This window comes from Hemitrygon akajei, unplaced genomic scaffold, assembly GCF_048418815.1.
Source record: "Hemitrygon akajei unplaced genomic scaffold, sHemAka1.3 Scf000072, whole genome shotgun sequence".
In the NCBI taxonomy this organism is placed as follows: Eukaryota; Metazoa; Chordata; class Chondrichthyes; order Myliobatiformes; family Dasyatidae; genus Hemitrygon; species Hemitrygon akajei.
The window spans coordinates 4,060,005-4,085,887 of NW_027331958.1; the positions used below are offsets into that span (position 1 = coordinate 4,060,005).

General features: G+C 45.6%; 1 long non-coding RNA gene across 2 annotated transcripts in view; it reads right to left on the reverse strand.

Annotated features, from left to right (window-relative positions):
• Positions 1–2,059: 2,059 nt before the first annotated feature.
• The window catches only part of LOC140722200 (uncharacterized), a 39,130-nt gene continuing 15,306 nt past the window's right edge, over positions 2,060–25,883 (reverse strand). Inside the window, exon 3 of one of the 2 annotated variants that reach the window (XR_012097557.1) lies at positions 2,060–3,112. This is a non-coding gene — a long non-coding RNA (uncharacterized lncRNA). Of the gene's footprint in view, positions 3,113–22,451; positions 22,580–25,883 lie in introns of those variants that run through there. The other variant, XR_012097556.1, reaches the window with a different exon arrangement.

The window sequence follows — 25,883 nt, forward strand, 5'->3', positions numbered from 1 at the left end:
AATTGCCTGTACTCTGGGGCATTCATCACTAAATTCATCCAAACTATTGAAAACTTTACTGACGTGTGATTTAATTATGAATCGGAATGATGTTGTAACCTTATTGTCCCTGTGGAGCTGTGGAGATGTTTATACTAAAGACAACAGGAACAGATATCTCAGTGTGGTTGCTTGTAAATCAACGGATCGAATCCTTCACACAGAAAATGCTGGAGACCTTCAACACATTCAGGAAAATATATTATATCATAATTGCAATTATTGGTGTTCCTGGTAAGCAGCTATAATTTTCTTTTGTTATTTTCTTTTTGTAACTTTACACTCGAGCTTGTCTCCCGGTTTGATCTACAGTAGAAAATGTTTGCGTGCTAGTTGAATGGTTTTGCTTGAACCAAGCGTGGAATAGTGGTATCGTTTGCACGATCTAATGTCATGACTGTATGACACTAGTTGTCTTACTGAGCGATTAACGATGAGTGAACAGACAGATTGTACAACCACAGAGAGAGACCCGGCGAAGAAGTTGGCAAGTAGCCCGGTTACTGCCTGATAATAATTAATATAATTCGCAAATGTAATCTGTGTTGTTGAATTTTAGCTACTATATTGAAGGATACAAACACACACTTCAAAATAGTTGCGTTATGCGAATGATCCAAGTAATTTCGATTTTATGTGGCGCTTCCTAATATCATTTATTTCCTGTTAAATAAGCTTACTGAGAGATGAAACACAACGAATGTGTTTACCCTTTTAATCTCTAAAATCCACAGAATCGATCGCTCTGGAGGTCCTGAGAGTGATCGGCTGCTCATGTTTACGACGGGGCGATTGGTCTTTACTGTGTCAAGTGTTAATTCGACTGTCCCAGCATCTTTTACCAATGCGCATTCTGGTCTATGACGTTACTGTTACATTTTCTAAAATATTGTCGTCTGTTTTTTGATTGCTAATGTTCCCGAGTTAATTCACATTTGCGCCAGATATTCCTTAACTATTGTTTGGCGTCCCACCACTGCACTGACCTGTGTCCACAATTCAATGGTGTGACCGTGAGTGAAGAGATTCTCATGAAAACATAGAATTGAATTTTACTTCGGAATTTATTCCGTCGATAAAACAACAGACAACAAACAATTTATGAAATGATTTAATTATGTTTTGTCCATGGGCTGCAATCCCACAGGACGCTGCAACTGGCGACTTGATAGGTTAGGTGTGGTGTAAATGTAATTTTATACGGTTGCGTTTATAAGCCAAGGCACTGAGCATAATGTTATTGCCCCATGTTACAGCTGAAACTGTCATTGCTTAGACAGCAATTCAAAGTTTCCTCACAGATATGGTGGTTACACAGCCGGGAGAATGTGGTAGCGATAGAGAGAGTCACACTTCACAAATGCTATCGATCCATTTAGCAAGCGTTGTCGATCTGATGTGCAATCTGCTCATTCACCTTTCTTTATCACACTTCTGGTGAATTTACTGCATCGAGTTTGCCCAAACAGAACCGCCTGCATGTTGGCACGGCATTTTTACGTAGAACGGAGACTTTGGGTTGAATTGTAAACTAAATGCTCAGGAGGTTTATGTTGAAACCGTTTGTTATCAATAGCAAGCTGAATGAGGATGCTTGGACTCCGATCAGGCACGGTAGACGCTGTAAGGACCCGTACACTGAAACCCACAGTTAGTCAGTCCGTTCGTGGGAATTTGCGGGTTAATGCATAGGGTGGCTCCAGATTTTGGTTTTGACCTGTCGTCGAGTAAGGGAAGACCTAATCTATAGAGAACTTCGCTCACCCTGCAACTTATTTCCTTCGATTTATAACGTTATGTCAGCAACAAAATACTAATTGATGCCAGCACTTTGTCTCGCTTGCACACGGGAACTTAGATGGTTCCTTCGGGAAGACTGAAGGACATTATTAATTTTTGATCCTCCTAACGTCTACGCCGCGCTCAGAAAATTATTATTCTCGGTTATCACGATCTTATTTCTCTCTCATTTTTTGCAGTGAATTTAGTTGCGATTGGGATCCTGTCCCGAGGGAAGTGCGGCCTCTCCACTTGTACCACTCGCTACCTGGTGGCCATGGCAACGGCGGACATAATGGCTGTTACCACTGCAGTCATACTGAGGCGGATTAGTTTTTATTTCTCAGGATCCTTCTTGGATATCTACCCAGTGTGTAGCATTATCTTTGTACTGCAGTGTGCTTCCAGAGACTGTTCCGTCTGGCTCACCGTCACCTTCACCTTCGATCGGTTTGTCGCCATTTGTTGTCAGAAGCTGAAAACAAAATATTGCACCGGGAAAACTGCGGCTTTGGTTCTGATGACTACCTGCGTACTGCTCTGTTTTAAAAACGTTCCTTTCTATTTTATATACAAGCCAGGGACATTGATTAATAACGTTCTTTGGTTCTGCAAATTAAGAGCAAGTTATTACACCGAGCAAGGATGGGTGGCTTTTGACAGATTTAACAGGATTTTAACTCCTTTGATCCCCTTTGCTTTAATCCTGCTTCTCAACTTTCTGACAGTCAGACACATCCTATTGGCCAGTCGAGTGCGCAAGGCATTAAGGGGTCAGAGCAAGGGAGACAATCGGAGTGACCCGGAGATGGAGAGCAGGAGGAGGTCGGTGATCTTACTCTTCTCCATATCCGGCAGCTTCATTCTACTGTGGTCACCCACTGTTGTAAACTTCCTATATTATCACATTTCCCGAACAAATCCCAACAATTACACCGATTCCCAATATATCCTTCAGCAGGTCGGGTACATGTTGCAGAATTTAAGCTGTTGCACAAACACATTTATTTATGGGGTGACTCAGGCCAAGTTCAGAGAACAGTTCATAAGCGCAGTTAAATACCCCGTGACTTCACTGTTGTTATTAATTAATAGACTAAACAACTGACCCCGGCCACGGCTGCTTTCAGTGTCTCCCGTCCACGAATATAACAACGGCATCAACAGGCGGGAGCTTGGCTTAGAAAGTGAAGCTAAATCTAAGGGTAGATCGCGGGTTTTATTTTGCAGAATTTTATCCAGATATTCAAGATTCACCATTCATAATGGTTTGTCGCCATTCTTCAGTTCACAACTGTAAAGGAGAACGAAATGAAATGGAATAAGCATAAATAACTCAATAAAACCAGAAAAAAACACAATAACCCTATAAACACGTTTACAAGTAACTGTTACATGCATAGACTGATATAATTACATACAGTGATGCCAGGCGATCTGTATGTAGAGGTGTTCGAGGGGGGTCGATGGGCAAATGGGAGCAGGTGTTGATCGATAGTGATGAATTTTGAAGAGGTTTACCTTCTCACCTTGCAGCTGATTCCCATGAAGATTTTTTCTTCTAATATTTTAAAAAATCGGTTATCACCATCTTATGGTGTAGTTTCACTCTACAAAACTATCTGAATGTCATAGTTTACACAAGTATCTTTTGTGATTCTTGATGAGGAAGGGCATCAGGGACTGAGTTTGTCATCCTTGGAATAGGGTCTGCCAGATGCAGACCTGGTAGATGTGTGCAAGGTGATGAGAAGTACAGAAGAGGTAGATAGGAAGATATTTACTGCCATAACAGAACAGCCTACAACTAGGAAGCTACATGGTTTTTTCTTCCAACTGATGGATCTTGGAATGCACTGCCTGAGGATGATGTGTTAAGAGTCTCTTCCAACATGTATGAAACCGTTTAGTGGGAGAATTGGAAAGCCAAGACAGAGAAGGCGACGGACAATGGCCTGGAAAATAGACTGTAAACAATAGACAATAGGTACAGAAGTAGACCATTCGGCCCTTCGAGCCTGCACCGCCATTCTGAGATCATGGCTGATCATCTACTATCAATACCCGGTTCCTGCCGTCCCCATATCCCTTGATTCCCCTATCCATAAAATACCTATCTAGCTCCTTCTTGGAAGCATCCAGAGAATTGGCCTCCACTGCTTTCCGAGACAGTGCATTCCAGACCACCACAACTCTCTGGGAGAAGTAGTTTTTCCTTAACTCTGTCCTAAATGACCTACCCCTTATTCTCAAATCATGCCCTCTGGTACTGGACTCTCCCAGCATCTGGAACATATTTCCTGCCTCTATCTTGTCCAATCCCTTAATAATCTTATATGTTGTAATCAGATCCCCTCTCAATCTCCTTAATTCCAGTGTGTACAAGCCCAGTCTCTCTAACCTCTCTGCGTAAGACAGTCTGGACATCCCAGGAATTAACCTCGTGAATCTACGCTGCACTTCCTCTACAGCCAGAATGTCCTTCCTTAACCCTGGAGACCAAAACTGTACACAATACTCCAGGTGTGGTCTCACCAGGGCCCGGTACAAATGCAAAAGGATTTCCTTGCTCTTGTACTCAATTCCCTTTGTAATAAAGGCCAACATTCCATTAGCCTTCTTCATTGCCTGCTGCACTTGCTCATTCACCTTCAGTGACTGATGAACAAGGACTCCTAGATCTCTTTGTATTTCTCCTTTACCTAAATCTACACCGTTCAGATAATAATCTGCCTTCCTGTTCTTACTCCCAAAGTGGATAACCTCACACTTATTCACATTAAACGTCATCTGCCAAGTATCTGCCCACTCACTTAGCCTATCCAAGTCACCCTGAATTCTCCTAAAATCCTCATCACATGTCACACTGCCACCCAGCTTAGTATCATCAGCAAACTTGCTGATGTTATTCTCAATGCCTTCATCTAAATCGTTGATGTAAATCGAAAACAGCTGTGGTCCCAATACCGAGCCCTGTGGCACCCCACTAGTCACCACCTGCCATTCCGAGAAACACCCATTCACCGTTACCCTTTGCTTTCTATCTGCCAACCAGTTTTCTATCCATGTCAATATCTTCCCCCCAATGCCATGAGCTCTGATTTTACCCATCTCCTATGTGGGACCTTATCAAATGCCTTCTGAAAATCGAGGTACACTACAACCACTGGATCTCCCCCGTCTAACTTCCTGGTTACATCCTCGAAAAACTCCAGTAGATTAGTCAAGCATGATTTGCCCTTGGTAATCCGTGCTGGCTCGGCCCAATCCTATCACTGCTATATAGATATGCCACAATTTCATCTTTAATAATGGACTCTAGCATCTTCCCCACTACTGATGTTAGGCTGACAGGACGATAGTTCTCTGTTTTCTCCCTGCCTCCTTTCTTAAAAAGTGGGATAACATTAGCCATTCTCCAATCCTCAGGAACTGATCCTGAATCTAAGGAACATTGGAAAATGATTACCAATGCATCCGCAATTTCCAGGGCCACCTCCTTTAGTACCCTAGGATGCAGACCATCTGGACCTGGGGATTTGTTAGCCTTCAGTCCCATCAGTCTACTCGTCACCGTTTCCTTCCTAATGTCAATCTGTTTCATTTCCTCAGTTACCCTATGTCCTTGGCCCATCCATACATCTGGGAGATTGCTTGTGTCTTCCCTAGTGAAGACAGATCTGAAGTACTTATTAAATTCTTCTGCCATTTCTCTGTTTCCCATAACAATTTCACCCAATTCATTCTTTATGTTGTCATTTTCTTTCGCTGAGGAGAAATTGAGGATTTCCACACATTCCCTGTCTATGTTTCTCTCTCCGCACACTTTATCCATCAGCAATTATTGGCAATGATTGCGACCGATCAGTGAATCCTCGGGGATTTTTCAGTGTTGGGCGTCATCCAATGGCTAGTAGTAGAAGCGGGTGCCTGTGATGATCAGGGTGAACGTGAATAAATGATTACTAGAAGGAATATCAGAAAGGGGAAAAGACTGGTGGCCGGGTGGCTGTGTAACGTTGATAGAATTGCAAATCTCATGTATTTGGAATTATCACTGGCATCTGACTTAACTGTTGGAAACATAAAATAAAACAGACAATTTTCGATAAATATCTAATCCCTGTCTGCTCAGTAATTCAACAAGGTGCAATTCTGGAGAAGAGTTTCCTTCCAGATTGATTTGTTTACGATTGAAAGAATTGCCGGAGGGGTGGGCGGAATGGATGCGTGGGAGGGGGAATTGATGTACCCAGCGATAACATGCTCCCGGCCTGCTCTGTGTTCTAATCTACGTGTGTTTGACGTCATCAGCTGCGGACCAAGGAGCTGATTGTTGATATCAGGAGGAGGTCCTGAGGCCAGTGATCCTCGGTGTGCTCAATTCAGAGGACATGTTCTCGGCTCAGTACGGAAGCGTATTTACATAGAAACCACGGCAGTGCCTGTACTGCCGTAGTGGTTTACGGAGAATCGACATGGCATCAGAAAAAATTACCAAATTTTAAGGACGTGCGGTGGAGAGTAGATTGACTGACATCAGTCCCGCCTGGGATAGATACACCAATTTCCTTACTGGGAAATCCTGCAAAAATTTGGAGATTGTTGCTGCGATTAAATCACGAAGACTCCAGGACATTCCACTCTGAACCCGAACCGTTGAAAGGTGAAATTGAGTTCGCAGCAGCCGCCCTGCAACCACTGTTTGTTATTGGATGGGAATGGGGACCGGTACCCAGTGACTGGACAAGGGGAGTCATTGATACCGTCCCCAGGAAAGGAGTGCGATGAGATTGTAAAAACTGACCAGTCATCACACTTCTGTCAGTGTCCAGCATGATTCCGGCCAAAGTCATTGTCCAGTGGATGACATTTGCTATCGATGTATGCTTGAGGAAGGAGAAAACTTGCTTCAGGAAGAACAGAGGCTCTGACGAGCAGATCTTCACGCTGCAGAACTTCACAGAGCATGCGCAGAGCGGCGGAGACAACTGTTTGTAAACTTCGTGCAGTTTAAAAAGGCTTTTGATAGCAACCACGGGGAGAGCATCTGGTGAATTCTCAGATCATGCAGGATCATTTCCAAACTTGTCCAACTCACCCTGAGCTTCTACGCACAGCTGGGCTAGAAACCTGAGCTTTGAAGTCAGGGCAGGAGTCAGACAAGGCTGTATAATGCCGGCGATATTGTTTAACCCGGTAATTGAGTGTGTTATGAGGGAAACAACGAAAGATAAACAGAGGGACATTAGGTGGACTCCATTCTCTGCTTGGAAGAGCTTGACTTTGCGGATGACCTCACATTACTGTCACAGATACACACACTGTACACTGGTTGGACTCACAGTCAGCCAGAGAAAGACTGAGACCATGGCCCACAATGAAGAGTCTCCTCCTCTCGTCAAGGCCCGTGGCATCGACTTACCGAGCACCGGCAGATTCACCAACCTGCGCAGGATCATTCAGCAGGATGGGGGGACCAGGGACAAAATCCAGTGCAGACTCAGCGAGAAACGTCTTCAGAACAATGACACAACATATGTAGATCAACCAACTACAGCGTCCACCCCAAGGTGAAGCTTTGCAGAGCTGTGATCTGTCCACACTCTTGTATAGGTCAGAGCGCTGGGGAATGACAGAGAGCGACCTTGCCAAGCTGTCGTCATTTCACACACAATCTTCCGGGGGATCCTCTGTATCTCCAGGCCAAGACAGATCTCCAACCACGCCCTGCGCCTTCAGTGTTCCCGACCCTTTTATGTCATGAACTGAAACCAGTGAGCAAGGGGACCGTGGGCCCCAGGTTGGAAAACCCGGAATAAAGTCCCGGAATTGATCCCTGAACACGGAATGTGTCAGACATGGATGAAGAATCCTCGTGCACGGGCTTATGTTATGAATCATATATGAGAAATATTCAAGGGTATAATCTTTAACTCCATCTGGATACTCTCCTGCGATATAATAAACACAGGGTTCATGCCGGACGCCGCGCAGAATGCGGTAAAACTGACAGAAATGACTGAACAATAAAATCACAGACTTCCGTCTGCTTCCCCTCTCCGGGTCACTCGAGTGTCCGACCTTGTTCTCCCCCCAACTCCATTTCACACGTGACTGTCCACTAATATGCGCCAGACTGTCACAGCTTCCAGATATAAAACTAAAGCGAATGGTATGAACGGAGTGTAACTCTTAATGAGAGCGCACACGCCGGGTTTCAGTGTTCTCACCTTGTCTGAGTTTACAACGCCATCGTATGTTATTGATCACCTTTCACGGCGGATATATAAAGCAGAAAGGAGAGTTTTGTAAACACATGAAAATGCCAGTGGTCACCCAAATCAGCGCCGTGGATACCTGGGTACAATATTTTATTTTCAATTTCTGGCAACAAATAACAGCAAAGCGATCAATGGGGAGAGTGATGGTCGACCGGACCGGAGACAAGAAAGGTCAGGGATCCAGGACTCGCCGAGGCTGTGGAGGCAGACGCTCGTTCTTGAAGATAAATTTTACACCAGGTCAGGGAAACGGTGCCAAAGAAATCCAAATAATAATGAACTGAACAATAGATAAAATATCACTCTAGTGCCAGTTCTGGGACAAGGGAGGAGACAGTTATGTCGAGGCCGAGTTCCCTGCGGGTCGTTCCGATGACCCCCTGGATTCACTAATCGATAAGATTGTAGACTGATGACTAACATTCGGGTCTCTGTCATCGGCGACTGCGCAGTTCGAGCTTGATCGGCGAGTCATGTGCCCAATGTCCAGGATCGAATCGGAAGCCCGTGGGCTCAGTATCGTCTTGTGCAATTGGATCCTCGATTTCCTTGCAGACCCCATTCAGTTCGGATTGGCAAAAACATGCTCTCCACAATCTCCATCAGCACACGTGTACCACAAGACTGTGTGCTTAGTCCCCCCACCCCCGCTCTACTCGTTTTATACTGATGACTGTGAGGCTAAGCACAGCTCCAATGGCATATTAGAGTTCGCTGACGTCACCACTACCATTGTCCGGATCAAAGGCGGTGACGAATCAGCAACAGGAGCGAGGCTGAAAATCCAGGTGGGCGGAGCCACAACAACCTCTGACTCAATATCAGCGAGAACAAGGGGCTGATTATTGACCTCAGGAGGAGGAAACCGGATCAATGAGGCAGTCCTCATCGGGGGATCAGAGGTAGAGAGGGTCAGCAGCCTTAAATTCCTCGATGAATCATTTCAGAGGACCTGTCCTGGGCACCAGAAGTGTGCGAATATTCGGCATCGCATCAAAAACTTCGACAAAGGTCTATGGAGGGGTGGTGGAGACTATATTGGCTAGAAGCCCGGAATGGAAACGCCAATATCCTTGAACGGAAATCCTACAGAATGAAATGAATACAACCCAGTCCACCGTGGGTAAAACCCTCCTCACCATTGAGCACACAGACACGGCGCATTGTCCCGGGAAAGCAGCATCCATCATCAGGGACCACATCGTGCTCCCTTCACGCTGCTGTCATCGGGAATAAGGTACAAGAGTCTCAGGACTCACACCACCAGGTTCATGAACAGTCACTAGTCCTCAACCATCAGGTTATTGAACCAGAGGCGCTAATGTTGCTTCACCCAACATCACTGTCCCGTCACTGAACTGTTCCCAGAACCTATAGACTCAGTTTCAAAGACTCGTCATTTCATTTTCTCGATATTATTCCGTATTCATTCATTTATTACAATTATTTCGTATCTTTTGGACACTGGTTGTCGGCCCTGTTGTGGGTGGTCTGTCATTGATTCTGTTATGGTTATTGAATTTATTGGGTATGCCGTCAAGAAATCGAATCCCCGTGTCCAATATGGTAACATACATGTACTTTGATAATAAATTTACTTTTGTCCTTGAAGTCAATTCCCGTCGGCCGGATCTCCAGAAATCCGGGAATTTCTGTGAGTCCGCTGAGGCAGTTGAACGCCCAGTGCCTGCGTGTCCAAGTCTGATGTAGGCTGGAGGACTCTCTGTTGCGAGGGTGGGACGGGGCTTATGTTGCTGCCTTTGTTTTGTTGTTATTTGTGTTCTGTTTTGCAGTGTTCTCTATCGTTCTGTTCAACGTTGTGGGTTTTGATCTGTTGGGACGGGATTGATGGCAGAACTTGCGGGCTGCCCCAGAAAAACCCTCGGGTGTGTTGTCTGTTTACCAAACGAAGCATTTCGCTGCATGTGTCGATGTACAGGTAATGAATGAACATGAATCTTCAATCTTGAAATGCAAGCCCCCCAGTACTGAACATGCCGTCTCTGGAAAAACGATGATCAGCTGCCGACTCTATCGATGCCGATCAGAATATCATAAACTCCCATCAGGTAAAGCGGACAGTCTTTCAGCGTGTACATATAATCAGCCAATTCGTCACACATTTACAAACCATTACAAATCGGTCAGTCATGCTTAGCAATGACGAGACCAAGGCACGCCCCAGCCCTCTCAGTGAATTCTCCAACTCCAAATTCCATTTCATTTGTGAATGCTGTTGAAAAGTAATCACTCTGTTTTAACGCAATTGTCCATAGCCTCTATGCTTAAGGTATTCAGTTCCTCACCTGAGAGTTTGTTTAAATAGCGTCACGACTCAGCTTACACCACTCCCTCAGCCTGCACATTCCAGATTTCCAGGTACTGACCAATCTCAGTTTCATTTCTGCAGACTTTCTCCAATCCCTGCGCTGAATTCTCCAGTAAATTGGGAGAATGGCGAGACGGTGGATTACATTAGCTTTCAAATGACTTCTGATTCAGGATTATCAACACGAGCTCCTGCAGAGACGCTGGTCTTTGTAGTTGAAATTAAGAAACAAGAGCAGGATCACTTGGAAACTTAAATGAACTTGAGAATGGAAATCCATAACTTATGCTTGTCATATTTTCCCCAGAACATTTCTGGAGTGTTTCCATAATTGAATACATCACTCTTCGTCTGTACAGCCATCAAAATAGACTTCGGGAGGCCACCAACTTTTCTCTTAACTCACATCATGGTCGCACTCACGGACAAAAACAAAGTTGATTCCCTGAGCCTAGATTTACCATTCTGGGTGTTATTTACATTGTGCACGCGCAGGCACATATACGCCCTCACGCACAATCAGACACAAAGCTACGTACAGGGATATAACAATGAAAAAATATAAAGTTACACATGCAGAACCGCGGACAGACGTGCAGACAGACACACAAAAAGACAGGCCCAGAAACACAGGGACAAACACGCATAATGCCACCCAGAATTATATTAACGGAAGGTCATAATCAAATGCAAACAAAACCTGTGTAGATTTCCAAAAGATACACGGACACAAATACATGGAGGCGTTTACATTTACACATGGCCACGCACCCAGACATTCATGCACAAGGAAATAGAGGCACAGAAGAGCACACAAATGGACTCATGCAGACGTGCACAAATATACACTCCAATAAACATAAAGACACTCAACCTCCATAAAAACAAACAGGGAATACATGCATTGTTACACGCAATCTACCGGAACCCTTTACATGGACGTGTCCTCTCTTGTAGGTTCCCACTCCAGCAACATCGGACAATGGCTAGTCCGTTACATGATTACTAGTGAGCAGAAGACCGTGTCATTGATTCGGATAATGGTCAGAGTAGTGGAAACCTTGAGTCAAACCTGTGCAGTCGTGATCTAACGGGGTCGTGGAGTGAACTAGAAGTCCACGTGACCAGTTACTGATCCTCCTTTCACATAATCATATCCGTTGTTGTCTTTCTCTCGCCTTCTGTAATGCGAATGTAATACTTCAAACTCTACTTCACTTCATCCGTCCCACACTTAATCTGGGGAAAATATGACAAGCTGATGTGTGCAGGATAATACAGTCTCCTTCATGGATGATCCAGTCGGTTTATCAGTGTAACTAACTATCAGTTATAATAAAAAGGATCATCAAATTATTATGATGGCACTCGGGGATTTAGAATTTACACAAATTATAACGAACTGATGCATTTTCCGCAGAGAGGAACAGTTTGCTACCGTCCGTAACTTCTCTCTATTGTGATATGTCAAAAATTAGATATATTCGAAAAGAATCAATTAACATATGACAGAGGAGTAATTAAGTCTTCAGATATTGTAAAAGTCTGGAACTTGTGCAAACATTAAGAGGAGCTTTGAATGGGACAAGTTGTGGGCTTTTATACGTATTATCGCTGTAAGCCCCTCCCAGTCCATCACTGAGCAGCATCCTTAAGCAGCAGTAAAGGAAGTATAAAACTCATTACAGAAACAGTCTGGAGAAAGCCTGTCTGCTCTTATGGTCCCGGAACACATCCGACACAATCAGGGAATCTCACCGACACCCCCACCTTCTGAGGAGGATGAAGCGAGCTGGGCTTCGCACATCCATGCTGACGTCATTCTGCAGCTGCGCAGTAGAGAGAATCCGAACAAGCTGTATCACTGCTTGATCTGGAAACTGTCCGACTGCGGACAAGAAGGGTCTGTAACGGGTAGTCAAAACTCCCCAACGTGTAGTCAACCAGGTTACAGCACCCGCCCTCCCCCCCCATCAATGACAGAACAAACACTTTGTTCTCCTTACACTTCTCTATAGAGAATGACATTATTCAATCGTTAAACCTGAATCATGAATCTTGAAATGTGACTGCTCCAAAGCATAAACAGTGAAATTGTCGATCTAACATTCTGGCCTCTGTTGAATTAACATTCTGGTCGCTATCGGTATTATTTTCAGCGAGTTATTATTGTCACAATATCTGGAGTTCAGTATCACATCACAGTCCGGGGCCATTGGCTGCCGTCAGTTGTTTTGTCTCCTGATTAAGCGTACAATTGTGATCACTGGCCATTTAACTAAGGCTATGAACTGCTCTCTGAACTTAGACTGTGTTACTCCATATATAAATGTGTTCGAGCACAAACTTTAGTACTGTAACCTATATCCAAGTGACTTTTAAGATAAATTCAGAATCCCTGTAATTATTGGGATCTGTTCCTCCGGCGATATACTTGAAGAAACTATGTTCACTGGGCGGCAGAGAAGAGAAAACAGATATGGAGTCAGAACTTTGCTTTACTCTGCTGTGATATTGATGAATTATATAGTATTTCTTCATATTTCTGAAAATGCCTGCAAGAAAACGAACCTCAGGGTGGTATATGGTGATATTAGATTAGATCAGATTATGAGGACACTCAGTCCTCGTTTATTGACATTTAGAAATGCATGCATTAAGAAATGATACAATGGTCCTCCAGTATGATATCACAAAAACACAAGACAAACCAAGACTAACTGACAAAAACCACATAATTATAACATATAGTTACAACAGTGCAAAGCAATACCGTAATTTGATAAAGAGCTGACCATGGGCACGGTAACAAAAAAAGTCTCAAAGTCCCCGATAACCCATCATCTAACGCAGAGGGTAGAAGGAAGAGAAACTCTTCCTGCCATGAACCAGCACCGCTAACTTGCCGATGCAGCACCCAACCACAGCCAACTCTGAGTCCATCCGAAAACTTCGAGCCTCCGACACCGAGCACCATCTCTGTCGAGCGCTTCGACCCCAGCCCCGGCCGCCAAGCAACAGGCAAAGCCGAGGATTCGGGGTCTTCCTCTCCGGAGATTTTTCGATCGCACAGTAGCAGCGGCAGCGAAACAGGCATTTCAGAAGTTTCACCAGATGTTCCTCCGTGCTTCTCATGTCCGTCTGCATCAAATCAGGATTGTACTTGGCAGATAACAGATATTCATATTTGATCAGAAATTTACTTTGAACTTGGAACATTAGGATGTAAAAAATTAGGACTGAAATGACTAAAGTTACAAAACAATACGGTTTCTGAAATTCTTGACCCAGGACGAATGTTCTACAAGAATTTGGCTCTGAGGTCTTAGCTGACGGAGGAGGTCTAGTTAATGTATTAGCTCGAAGCCGCTCTTCGGAACTGGTTTATAGTTTTACGCGGCTGTTGCTGCTACAGGGTGAGTGTGTAAGGGGCGCCGCACTCCAAGTGGTAGCGGGGTAGTCAGAGGGATAAACTGTCGGCAATGTTACTGGTCAATGGATGAATGGAATGGACAAATGGATGGATACAGGATGAGCAACATACAGAGCAGGAGACATCCCCTGGGCTCTCCTTCACTCTCAGATGTAACCGGCAACGATGAAATTGAATGAAAGAGGCTGAGGGAACATCAGAGGCGGGAAACCTGGTCAGAAATGGGCATCAAGGGATTGAACGTTGTCTCCTTCCCAGTTCTGAGAAAGGATCCTCGGCCTGAAACTCTCTTTCTTTTCTTACTCTTCCCATGGTTGCGGACAAACTTGTTGATCATCTCCCGGATTTTCCACTTTTCCCATTGTCACGACGACAACGGGCTTGATAACATTATCCTATCTGGAATTCCGCTTTGAAACTAATCATCTCTGATGAAGTATCGAATGGCGAAGAGTAGGATCGCAGTCCGCCGCCGGCTTTCCACTTCCGGGTCTCTGCAGTTCTCCCCTGATCTCTGACCCTTCGGACCCTTACGGAATCGATTGGCCGCTTCCTTATCGCTCCCATAAAGCCATAAGACTAGGAGACATGGGAGCAGAATTGGGGCATTCGACAGATCGAGTCTGCTCCCCCATTCCATCGTGGCTAATTCGGTATCCCTCTCAACCCCTTCTCCCTCCTTATCCCCATAACCTTTGACACCCTGACCAATGAAGGACATATCAACCACCCCTTTAAATATACCCAATGGGTTAGCTTTCATAAACGTCTGAGGCAAATGGATTCCACATAGTCACCAACCTTTCGCTTGAGAAATTCCTCCTCAACTTTTCAGTGAATAGGCATCCTCCTGCTCTGTGTCCTCTGGTCCTAGATTCCCTCACTACCACAAACGTCCTCTCCATGTCTACTCTATTTAGGCCTATCAATGTTCCAATGGGATTAGTTACAACCTGTTTATCTTATTATCGCTAGAGATTTCTGTCGTTTGTCTCTCGACTTCACCAATTAACTTGTCAGGTGACAGAATATTTCCTGGTGCTTGACCTGCCCTTAGAGATACTACGAATTAAAAGTTTACCCCGTGCTCACCTGTCATCATTATAACACGCCAATACAATTTTTTCCCCACTACTAAGGATTGAAGGCGGGTGCTGAATTGGTTACCCGCTTGTCACTTTGAATTTCTGGACCTTGCCAAGAAAAAGGACAAAATAAAATGCGCAGGCAAAACAAAAATTTTACATTTTAGAAACCTGAAGAACAAACAAGAAATGCTGGAGATTTTCAGTGGGACAGTCGTTGTCTCTGAGGAGGCAATCACATTTAAAGTTTCAGGAAACCGATCTTTCCTCAGATTAATAACATCTGTCCAATGGTTAAATAGAGGGAATTCGAGCTGGTTTTCTCTGATTTTTCTTTTTTCTCTCTGCACTATCTCCAACTTCCAGTTTGATTAATAAAATTGAGAGTCCTGGTGATACAGAAGGCATTAAACAGAGGGTAGTGAAGGGAGGCTGAAATGCACCGTGTGTATGTGAAGGGAAAAAACACTCTCTCTGGGCACATGGCTTCCTTCCACGAGGTGAAAAGGACTGAAGCAGTCAGCATACATTGCAACAGATGATACTATTTTGATTCAAACCAAGGGATTTTATTTTCTATCAGCTGAGCAACCGGGATTATTATTGATAGCCACTGTAAAGTGTATAAGCCATATGAACAATCTGCACTGTTATTCTAATTTCTCGAAATGCTCTACAAGGTACCCGAGTGACACACACAAACACTCCAGTAGAACGCGGCAGGTGAGGGCGCGTCTGTTTAACCAATAAAAAGTCGTCGTTTCGGGCCAAGACACCAACATCAAACTGGGAAAGTTGAATTTAGTTCAGTTCGCATTCCTGCAACTGCGAGACTTCTAATTCCACGTTCTTTTGCTTCACTATACATTTTCCAGCAAATGATTTATACACCTTGCTCTGAGTACTGCAAACTGACACTACTTTTCCACGTCCCTGCAGTCGCCTGACAGTAACATCGAAAGTATTTTGTGTCTATGAACGTTGCTCTTGCTTCTTACAGAAGGAAAACAACCCATTGTTCACTTTAAACGAACCGTCAGCTCCCAGCTTTTAACTCTCGTTTAAGCGTGTGCAGTGCAGACGTTGAGAACTCGCTGAATTCCAAACACGGGAGCTCGCCGGTGCTGTTAGTGGAGTTCAGAAAGGACAAGACGAGGGAACAGAAACCAATCCTGACAGAGGGGTCAGAAGTGGAGAGAGTGAGCAACTTCAAGTTTCAGGGTGTCAATATATCTGTGGGCCTAACCTGAACGGAACATATTTGTGCAGCTATAAAGAAGGCAAGACAGCGGCAATATTTCATTGGGAGTTTGAGGAGATTTGGTTTATCAACTAAAACACTCGAAAATGTCTGCAAATGTACCGTAGATAGAGCATTTGGACTGGCTGCAACGCCGTCTGATATGGGAGGGGCTACTGAACAAGATCGAAGTAAGTTGCAGAAACTTGTAAAATTAGTCAGCACCATCATGGGTACCAGCCTCTGTAGTGTACAAGACATCTTCATGGAGCAGTGCCTTAGGAAGGCGGTGTCCATCATTGTGGATCCTCACCACCCAGGACGTGTCCTCTTCTCATTGTTACTGTTGGGAAGGAGGTACAGAAGCCTGAAGGCACACACTCACCGATTTAGGAACAGCTTTCTTCCCGTCTGCCAACCGATTGCTAAATAGATATTGAACTGATGAACATGACCTCACTAATTTTTTATTTGTTTTTCTGCACTATTTATGTTAACTTAACTGGTTAATAGAAATATATGAACTTAATGTAGCTTGGATTTTTCTTCCCTGTACTTATTTATCATGTCTTTCATTGTACTGTTGCTGTGAAGCTGATAAATCTCGTGACATACGCTGCTGATATAAAACCTGGTTCTGGTTCTGATATTGATCAACATCAAGACCCAATGCCAGAAGGTAAAGAATGAAACAAAAGAAGGGGGGGGGGCAGTTTCACGGAAAGCTGAGTTGTATGTCTTCACTGTGTCAGTTCACATATTTTGTTGAAACATTATTAAGCTGCATTCCCTCTTATTGAGAAGTAATACGGATTAACAATCAGTAATTAATCATTGAAGCAACCAAGTTATTATGCAAGTGATTCTGAGCACATTTGCATTATGGAAGTGCCTTTGAGGCAAAATTTGAACGTGCTGATTGTTAATGTGTTTGACATTCCAGCTTCTTCACTCTAAATGTTACTGGATTGCCACTGCACAGGAAGGTTTGCTCTGATTAACATACTTCATTCAGTAAAGGTCGAGAAGTTACCGCATGTCACCTCTCTAATGAACACCGGGAACATAAAATATTGCGAAGTAGTAAATGACCGCATCTGTAATATAGAATACAAGCAAAAAATACGAAGCCACTCCACGGTTGCTCAGGCAACGTGATTTGGGATGTTGTTCTGCTGAAAGACGAGCTTCCTACCCAGTTTAAACTTCCTGCCAGAGGATTTTACGGATGAACTCTCTGTACTCACCAGCATTCATCTTCTCATCAGTCCTGACCAGATTTCCAGTCTCTGCTGCTGAAAAGCATCTCCATAGCATGACACTACCTTCATCACACTTTACAGTAGGGATGGTATTGTCTGTCTAATGTACAGTATTAGATCTACGCCACAGAAACTGCTTATTGCTGAGGCCAAAGATTTCCACTTCAGTCTGATCCGAGCATAAGACCTTCTTCCACACCCATACAGTATGCTGTAAGTGACGCTTTGCAAAGTCTCGATGGGCAAAAATATGTTCTTACCAATGCGTGTTGCGTCATCATCATCCTATAGAGATGTTTTTCAGCAGCAGGGGCTGGAATTCAGGTCAGGATTGATGAGAAGATGAATGTGCTAAACATAGAGAGATCCTGGATGAGAACCTGCTTACCACAGTCAGAAAGCTTAAGCTGGGGAGAAAGATTTCTTTGAGTAGATCAACAACCCAAATCACACTGCCAGAGCAACCGTGGAGGGGCTTCAAATGAAGAACATTGATGTGTTTGAGTCACCCACTCAGAGTCCTGAACAGAACCCGATGGAAAATCTCCGGCAGGACCTCTAAATGCTGTCCACCGCGGCTGCCTATCTGACCTGGCACAGACTGAGCAACTTTGCAAGGAGGTGTGGGACATCTTGCTCCATCACGCTGTGCAAAACTAGCAGAGTCGTGTCCAAAAAGACTACTGGCTGTAACTGCTGGGAGTGGTGGTTCAATGAAGTACTGAGCAAAAGGACATGAATAATCCTGAACTGCTTTCGTATTTTACTATATTCCTTGTTTTCTGGCCTCTACTGAGAAACAGGAGCATGTGATTCACAAATAAACATTCCCAGTTAAATTGATCGTAATCGCTGGTTGTAATACTGAATTAAGTGAACAAAGTGTTGAGCACTGGGTACATTTACAAGGCTCTGTAGTATCTGAATCGGTTTCAGAATTTTGTTTGGAAATGTTCTGCCATGTATTTCCCATCACAGTAAACATCCATTCACAGACTGGAATATTCTAAAGAATATAAACCTTCCACTAATCTTTTCATTGCACTATTGTTTAATATCAGACAGAATTTCACCTGACGCGAATCATACATGTTTTTTTCTCTTTCTTTTTTATGCCATCTGCAGGAAATTTCACTCAAACAACTTAGGTGTTTCATTAAATAGCTTTTCAGTATCATCAACTACAGTGCTGAGCACAGCTTTCTTGACATTCGATAAAACATAGCACACCATTTAATATTGCTTACCAGGCACAGCGATAGCCAAAATGACCAGATAGTAGGTAACCTTGATGTGGTAAAAAGTTTCCAACATTTTCTGAGTGAGTTATTCAAACAATTTCAGCAGCCATCAGTCAGTCCCAATGAAAATCAGAGGAAGGAGTCTCTCGCAACCTCCAATTTATACACTTGCCAATCTCCACGCAACACCAAAGATTCAGAACACTCATGAAAGTAAATAACAGCTTTAAGAAGATGTAATACAGTGACTGTGTCAGCAGGGTGCATTATCAGCTGTCATATAAATAGTGTGTAATTGGAAATCCCCCGAGTACCGACAGAACAGATTAAACTCTTTGGTGTTGTTTTGAAACTTTCTCTCTGTGGTGAGGTAATTGTCCAAAGGGAGGTGGGCATGCCCATCCCTTTCCCTGTGAAATATTTACCTCCTTGCTACCGGCCCCTGAGGGCACAGAGGGTAGTGGATTTTCTCTTTACTGGAGGCAGACCTGGTAAAATGAAGTGAGCTCTTGTACTGCAGATTGGAGTTCATTCCCCGGCATAAACTCAACAGCTCCCCGATATCGGAAAAGGATAAAGCCCGATGATCTCACATTCGAACTGATCTCCTGTTATAAATGACATCTTCCCTGGTGTAAAGGTGGACTGGTCAATGAAAATGCTCCTCAAACAACGCAGGGTTTAAATACAGCTGACACTGTTCCACGCCAAACGAGATGGACATATGAACATTTAGAATATGGAATATCAAACACTACGACACATTACACGCCCTTCGGCCCAAGATGTTGTGTGAAATTTCAATCTACACTAAGATCAACCTGACCCTCCCATCCATCATTTCCCACTGGATTTTCTGTCATCCAGGTGCCTATCTGTGTTGCAAGGACGTGACTGAGGACGAACCCAAGTGCAGGACACAGGCACGGGGACAGGCTCGAGAGGCACTCGCACAGTGGCGAACGTGGAGCAGATGCCCAGGAGAGTCTTTAATTGGAGACAAGGTTCACTTAGACTATCCAGGGAATGATGCGGAGCTAGGAACTGACAGTCCTAAGGGATCAGGAAACGAGGTTTACACTCACTAGAATTGACCAACGAACTGGCAGCTCATTGCTGTGAGGCCAGGGTTCTCATCCTGTGTTCACTGATGGAAACCAGCTGTGCTGTAATTAATGGACTGGGAACAATTGGAATTCAGACGAGGAGATTAAGGCCCAAACAAGGGGATAATAGCAAGATGGGGGATTGCCAGACGAGGCCATGATAGTACGGCCCCCCCCCCCCCCCAAATGGGAGCCTCTAGGCTTGTCCGGATGGTCCCGATGGAAGTCCTGGATGATGGAAGGCTCCAGGATGAAGGAGCAGGGAACCCAGGAATGCTCCTCTGGGCTGTATCCTTCCCAGTCCACCAGGTATTGGAGACCCCTGCCCCGACGGCGCACATCCAGTAGACGCCGGACATGTATGCCAGGTGGTTGTCGATGATTCGGGCGGGCGGAGGGGTTTTGGACGGAGGACGAAAGGGTCTGACGGAAACTGGTTTTAATTGGGAAACATGAAAAGTACCTGTAGGGAGGCAGTCCTCACTTGGGAGATCGAGTCCAAAGTAAAAGAGGCCCAAGGGGATGACCCTGACCCCGGCAACAGACCCGTGCATAGACTTAGGGAGCTTAAGTCATACTACTGTGGGGCTGATGACACTTCCGACTTTGAAAGGTCCCAGGAAATGAGGGGCGAGTTTCTTAGGCTCGTTTTTGAGAGGAATATCTTTGGATGATAGTCACACCTTCTGCCCAGGTTGATACTGAGATGCTGGAGTCCGATGGCGATCGGCAATCCTCTGGTTGTGATCAGCTGATCAGATCAGGATCGTGAGTGTGTACTCCCAAACCTTGGGGCACCGATCGATATGGGCCTGAACAGACGTCACCGCAGTCTCCTCTTCCTGAACGGGAAACAGCGGGGGTTGGTACCCAAGGGAGCATTCAAAAGGAGATCTTCCGGTGGAAGTACTAACCAGAGAGTGCTGGGTGTACCTAACCCACGTGAGATGGTCTCTCCAGGTAGACGGGTTGTTGGCTGTTATGCAACGTAGCTCCGCCTCCAAATCCTGGCTGACCCGTTCCATCTGCCCGTTCGTCTGTGGGTGGAAGCCGGATGACGGGCTAACAGAGGCACCCAGGGATTGACAGAAGGCCTTCCATACCTGCGAGACGAATCGAGGACTCCGATCGGAGATGGTATCCACAGGAATTCCACGGAGGTGAAGACATAACGGAGGAGAAGTTCTGCAGTCTCCTGAGCGGAAGGGAGTTTAGGGAGGGCTACAACATGCACCATCTTGGAGAGCTGGTCTACCACGGTGAGTACGGTGGTGTTACTGTGTGAAAGGGGTAGTCCCATGATGAAACCCAGGGCTCTGTGCGACCAAGGACGACTAGGAACAGGAAGGGGATGAAGTAATCCACAGGTGGTTGATGGGAGACTTCTCCACGGGCACAGACGGAACATGCAGAGACATAGGAACGGGTATCCACATCCATGGAAGGCCACCAAAAGCGTCTTTTCAGGAGGGACAGGGTCCGATCACTCCCAGGGTGGCAGGCGTACCGAGACGTGTCCCCCACTGGAGAACCTGAGACCTGACAGAAACGGGCACAAAAAGGCGATTGGCGGGTCCGTTGCCGGGGTCAGGGTCGTCCCATCGGGTCTCTTTTACTTTGGACTCGATCTCCCCAGTGAGGGCTGCCTCCACACAGGATGGTCTCCGGGCTGGAAGTGTTCTCCTTGGAGTTGTACTGGCGGGAGAGCGTGTCCGGCTTCCCGTTCTTGGGCCCTGGACGGTAAGTGAGAGAAAACTTGAATCATTCAAAAAATAATGCCCAACAGGCCTGGCGGTAGTTCAAACGTTTGGCAGTCTGAATATAACCCAGATTCTTATGATCAGTCCACACAACAAGCGGGTGCTACGCCCCCACCTCCAGTCGGTGCCTCCACTCCTCCAGTCGGTGCCCCCACTCCTCCAGTCGGTGCCTCCACTCCTCCAGTCGGTGCCCCCACTCCTCCAGTCGGTGCCTCCACTCCTCCAGTCTGTGCCTCCACTCCTCCAGTCCGTGCCCCCACTCCTCCAGTCCGTGCCCCCACTCCTCCAGTCTGTGCCTCCACTCCTCCAGTCCGTGCCTCCACTCCTCCAGTCGGTGCCTCCACTCCTCCAGTCGGTGCCCCCACTCCTCCAGTCCGTACCTCCACCCCTCCGGTCCGTGCCTCCACTCCTCCGGTCCGTGCCTCCACCCCTCCGGTCCGTGCCTCCACCCCTCCAATGCTAGCTTGACCGCCAGTAGTTCCCGATTCCCCACGTTGTAATTCCGCTCGGCGGGGGACAGTCGGCGAGAGAAGAAGGCAAGGGGATGAAGCTTTTCGTCCGCGTTTGATCGTTGGGACAGGACTGCTCCTACCCCGGAGTTGGAGGCACCAACCTTTACAATGAATTGACAGGAGGGGTCCGGTTGGACCAGGATGGGAGCGCTCGTGAAACGCCTCTTCAGTTCAGTGAATGCTGAATCGGCCTCGGAGTCCCAAAGAAAAGGTGTTGTTGGCGATATAAGTCGGGTAAGGGGCGTCGCCACCCGACTATAATCCCTGACAAATCAGCGATAAAAGTTTGCAAACCCCAAACACCGCTGAGGTTGGTTGTGGATCGTGGGTCTGAGCCATTCTTCCACTGCCCGGATCTTCTCGGGGTCTGTCCTCACCAGTCCACTCTCAATGATGTAGCCCAGGAAGCTGACCGAAGGGACGTGCAACTCACATTTCTCCACCTTCACGAGTTCTCCCACAGTCTCTGGAGGACTAGATGGATATGGTGACTGTGTTTCTGGGGGCTGCTAGAAAATATTAAGATATCATCTAGGTAGACGAACACGAAGCAATTAATAAAGTCCCTCAGCACATCATTGATTAGGGCTTGAAAAACGACGGGGGCATTGGTGAGGCAAAACGACATGACCAAGTATTCCAAGTGGCCTAATGGTGTATTAAATGCCGTCTCCCTTCCTCATCCTGACTGGATGGTAGGCGCTACGAAGGTCCAACTTCGAGAAGATATTCTTAACGGTGATACTGTTTATGCCTCGGGAATCAGTACAAGGATGAAGCGCCCCATCTTTCTTTTCAACAAAGAAGAAACCAGCGCCACCGGGGAGGATGAAGGTCTAATAATACCCGCCGCGAGGGACTCGCTAATGTTCTTCTCCATGGCCTTTCTCTCCGGTTGGTATAAGTTATACTGGTGGGTAATCAGGCCCCGGGGAAAAGGTCGATAGCGCAATCATTTGGAGAAGGAAGTCTGGGATTCCGGGCGGGAGAGCGGGGGGAGCCATTTTGATTTTCTCTTCTTCTCATCAGGGTTAAGAGAGGCGGGACTGCGCAGGTGTGTGACGTCGGGTAGTGAAGCGGGGAAGATTTAAAAGGAACACAGCCTTATACAGCGGGCAGCGTTGTTTTGCGGGCAGCGGAGTGAGCCAGATGCAGAGTGAAGGCTTAAGGGCTTTGGCTCAATGGGCTTAAGTGGAAAAGGGCGAGGCAAGATAGGTTTAGGTTTCAGTTTTTCCTGTTATTTGAGGAAAGGGGGAAGTATGAGTGTGAGGGCAGCTTGTTGTTCTTGGTGTCGGATGTGGGAGGTCCTGGCGTCTCCTAGCCTATCGGACGTCCACATCTGCACCAGGTGCGCCGAGCTGCAGCTCCTAAGGGACCGTGTTCGGGAACTGGAGATGCAGCTCGATGACCTTCGTCTGGTCAGGGAGAGTGAGGAGTTGATAAGAGAGGAGTTACAGGCAGGTGATCACACCGGGACCACAGGAGGCAGACAGGTGCGTGACGGTTAGGAGGGGGAAGGGGAAGAGTCAGGTACTAGAGAGTACCCCTGTGGCTGCACCCCTTGACAATAAGTACTTCTGTTTGAGTACTGTTGGGGGGACACAGCCTACCCGGGGAAAACAACAGTGGCCGTGCCTCCAGCACAGAGTCCGGCCCTGTAGCTCAGAAGGGTAAGGAAAGGAAGAGGAAGGCTGTAGGAATAGGGGACTCTACAGTTAGGGGGACAGATAGGCGATCCTGTGGACGCAATCAGGAGACCCGGATGGTAGTTTGCCTCCCTGGTGCCAGGGTCTGAGATGTTTCTGATCGCGTCCAAGATATCCTGCGGTGGGAGGGTGAAGAGCCAGAGGTCGTGGTACATATAGGTACCAATGACATAGGTAGGAAAACGGAAGAAGTCCTCAAAGGAGAATATAGGGAGTTAGGAAGGGAGTTGAGAAGGACCGCAAAGGTAGTAATCTCGGGATTACTGCCTGTGCCCCACAACAGTGAGAGTAGGAATGGAATGAGGTGGAGGATAAATGCGTGACTGAGGGATTGGAGCAGAGGGCAGGGAATCAAATTTCTGGATCATTGGGACCTCTTTTGGGGCAGGTGTGACCTGTACAAAAAGGACGGGTTGCACTTGAATCCTAGGGGGACCAATATCCTGGCGGGGAGATTTGCTAAGGTTACTGGGGAGACTTTAAACTAGAATGGTTGGGGAGTGGGAATCAATTTGAAGAGACTAGGAGAGAGGAGGTTAGTTCACAAATAGAGAAAGCTTGTAGATAGTGTGTGAGGCAGGACAGGCAGGTGACAGAGAAGGGGAGCACTCAGACTGAAGGTGTAAGGGAGAAGGAAGAAAAAGAAAATAAAGTTGTTTGCACCGTTAGGGATAAACAGAGAGGAAGAGGTGGAGAGTCTCTTAAATGCACCTCTTTTAATGCTAGAAGCATTGTAAGAAAGGTGGATGAGCTTAGAGCATGGATTGATACCTGGAAATTCGATGTTGAGGCCATTAGTGAAACATGGTTGCAGGAAGGGTGTGATTGGCAACTAAATATTCCTGGATTTCATGCTTCAGGTATGATAGAACTGGAGGGGCATGAGGGGGTGATATTGCATTACATGTCAGAGAAAATATTACAGCGGTGCTCTGGCAGGATAGATTAGAAGGATCGTCTAGGGAGACTACTTAGGCGGAATTGAGGAATGGGAAAGGTGTAGTAACACTTATAGTGGTAAATTACAGACCATTTAATGGGGAATGAAAATTGGAGGAGCAAATTTGCAAGGAGATAGCAGATATTTGTAGTAAGCACAGGGTTGTCAGCGTGGGAGATTTTAATTTTCCACAGATAGACTGGGAAGCCCATTCTGTAAAAGGGCTCGATGATTTGCAGTTTGTAAAATGTGTGCAGGATAGTTTTTTTACAGCAATACATAGAGGTACCAACTAGAGAAGGAGCAGTGCAGGATCTCCTGTTAGGGAGTGAGATAGGTCAGGTGACGGAGGTATGTGTTGGGTAAATTCGGGTCCACTGATCACAATGCCATTAGTTTCAATATAATTATGGAGAAGGATAGATCTGCAATAAATATAGGCAGCATGGAGTAAATGAGGTGCTCAAGGAATATAAAAGATGTAAAAAGAAATTTAAGAAAGAAATTAGAAAAGCTAAAAGAAGATATGAGGGCTGCTTTGGCAAGTAAGTTTAAAATAAATCCAAAGGGTTTCTACACTAATACTAATAGCAAAAGGATAGTGAGGGATAAAATTGATCTCTTAGAGAATCAGAGTGGACAGCTATGTGTGGAGCCAAAAGAGATGGGGGAGATTTTGAACAATTTCTTTTGTTTGATATTCACTAAGGAGAAGGATATTGAATTTTGGAAGGTAAGGGAAACTATGCTGATTAAAGAGGAGGAAGTACTGGCTCTTTTAAAGAATATAAAAGTGGTTAAGTCTCTGAGTTCTGACAGGATATTCCTTAGGACCTTGAGGGAAGTTAGTGCAGAAATAGCAGGGGCTCTGACAGGAATATTTCAAATTTCAAGAAAAATGGGGATGGTGGCGGAGAATTGGCATATTGCTCATGTGGTTCCATTGTTTAAAAAGGGTTCTAAGAGTACACCTAGTAATTATCGGCCTGTAAGTTTGACGTCAGTGAAGGGTAAATTAATGGAAAGTATTCTTAAAGATAGTATATACAATTATCTGGATAGACACGGTCTGATTAGGAACAGTCAACATGGATTTGTGTGTGGAAGGTCATGTTTGGAAATCTTATTGAATTTTTGGCAGAGGTTACAAGGAAAGTTGACAAGGGT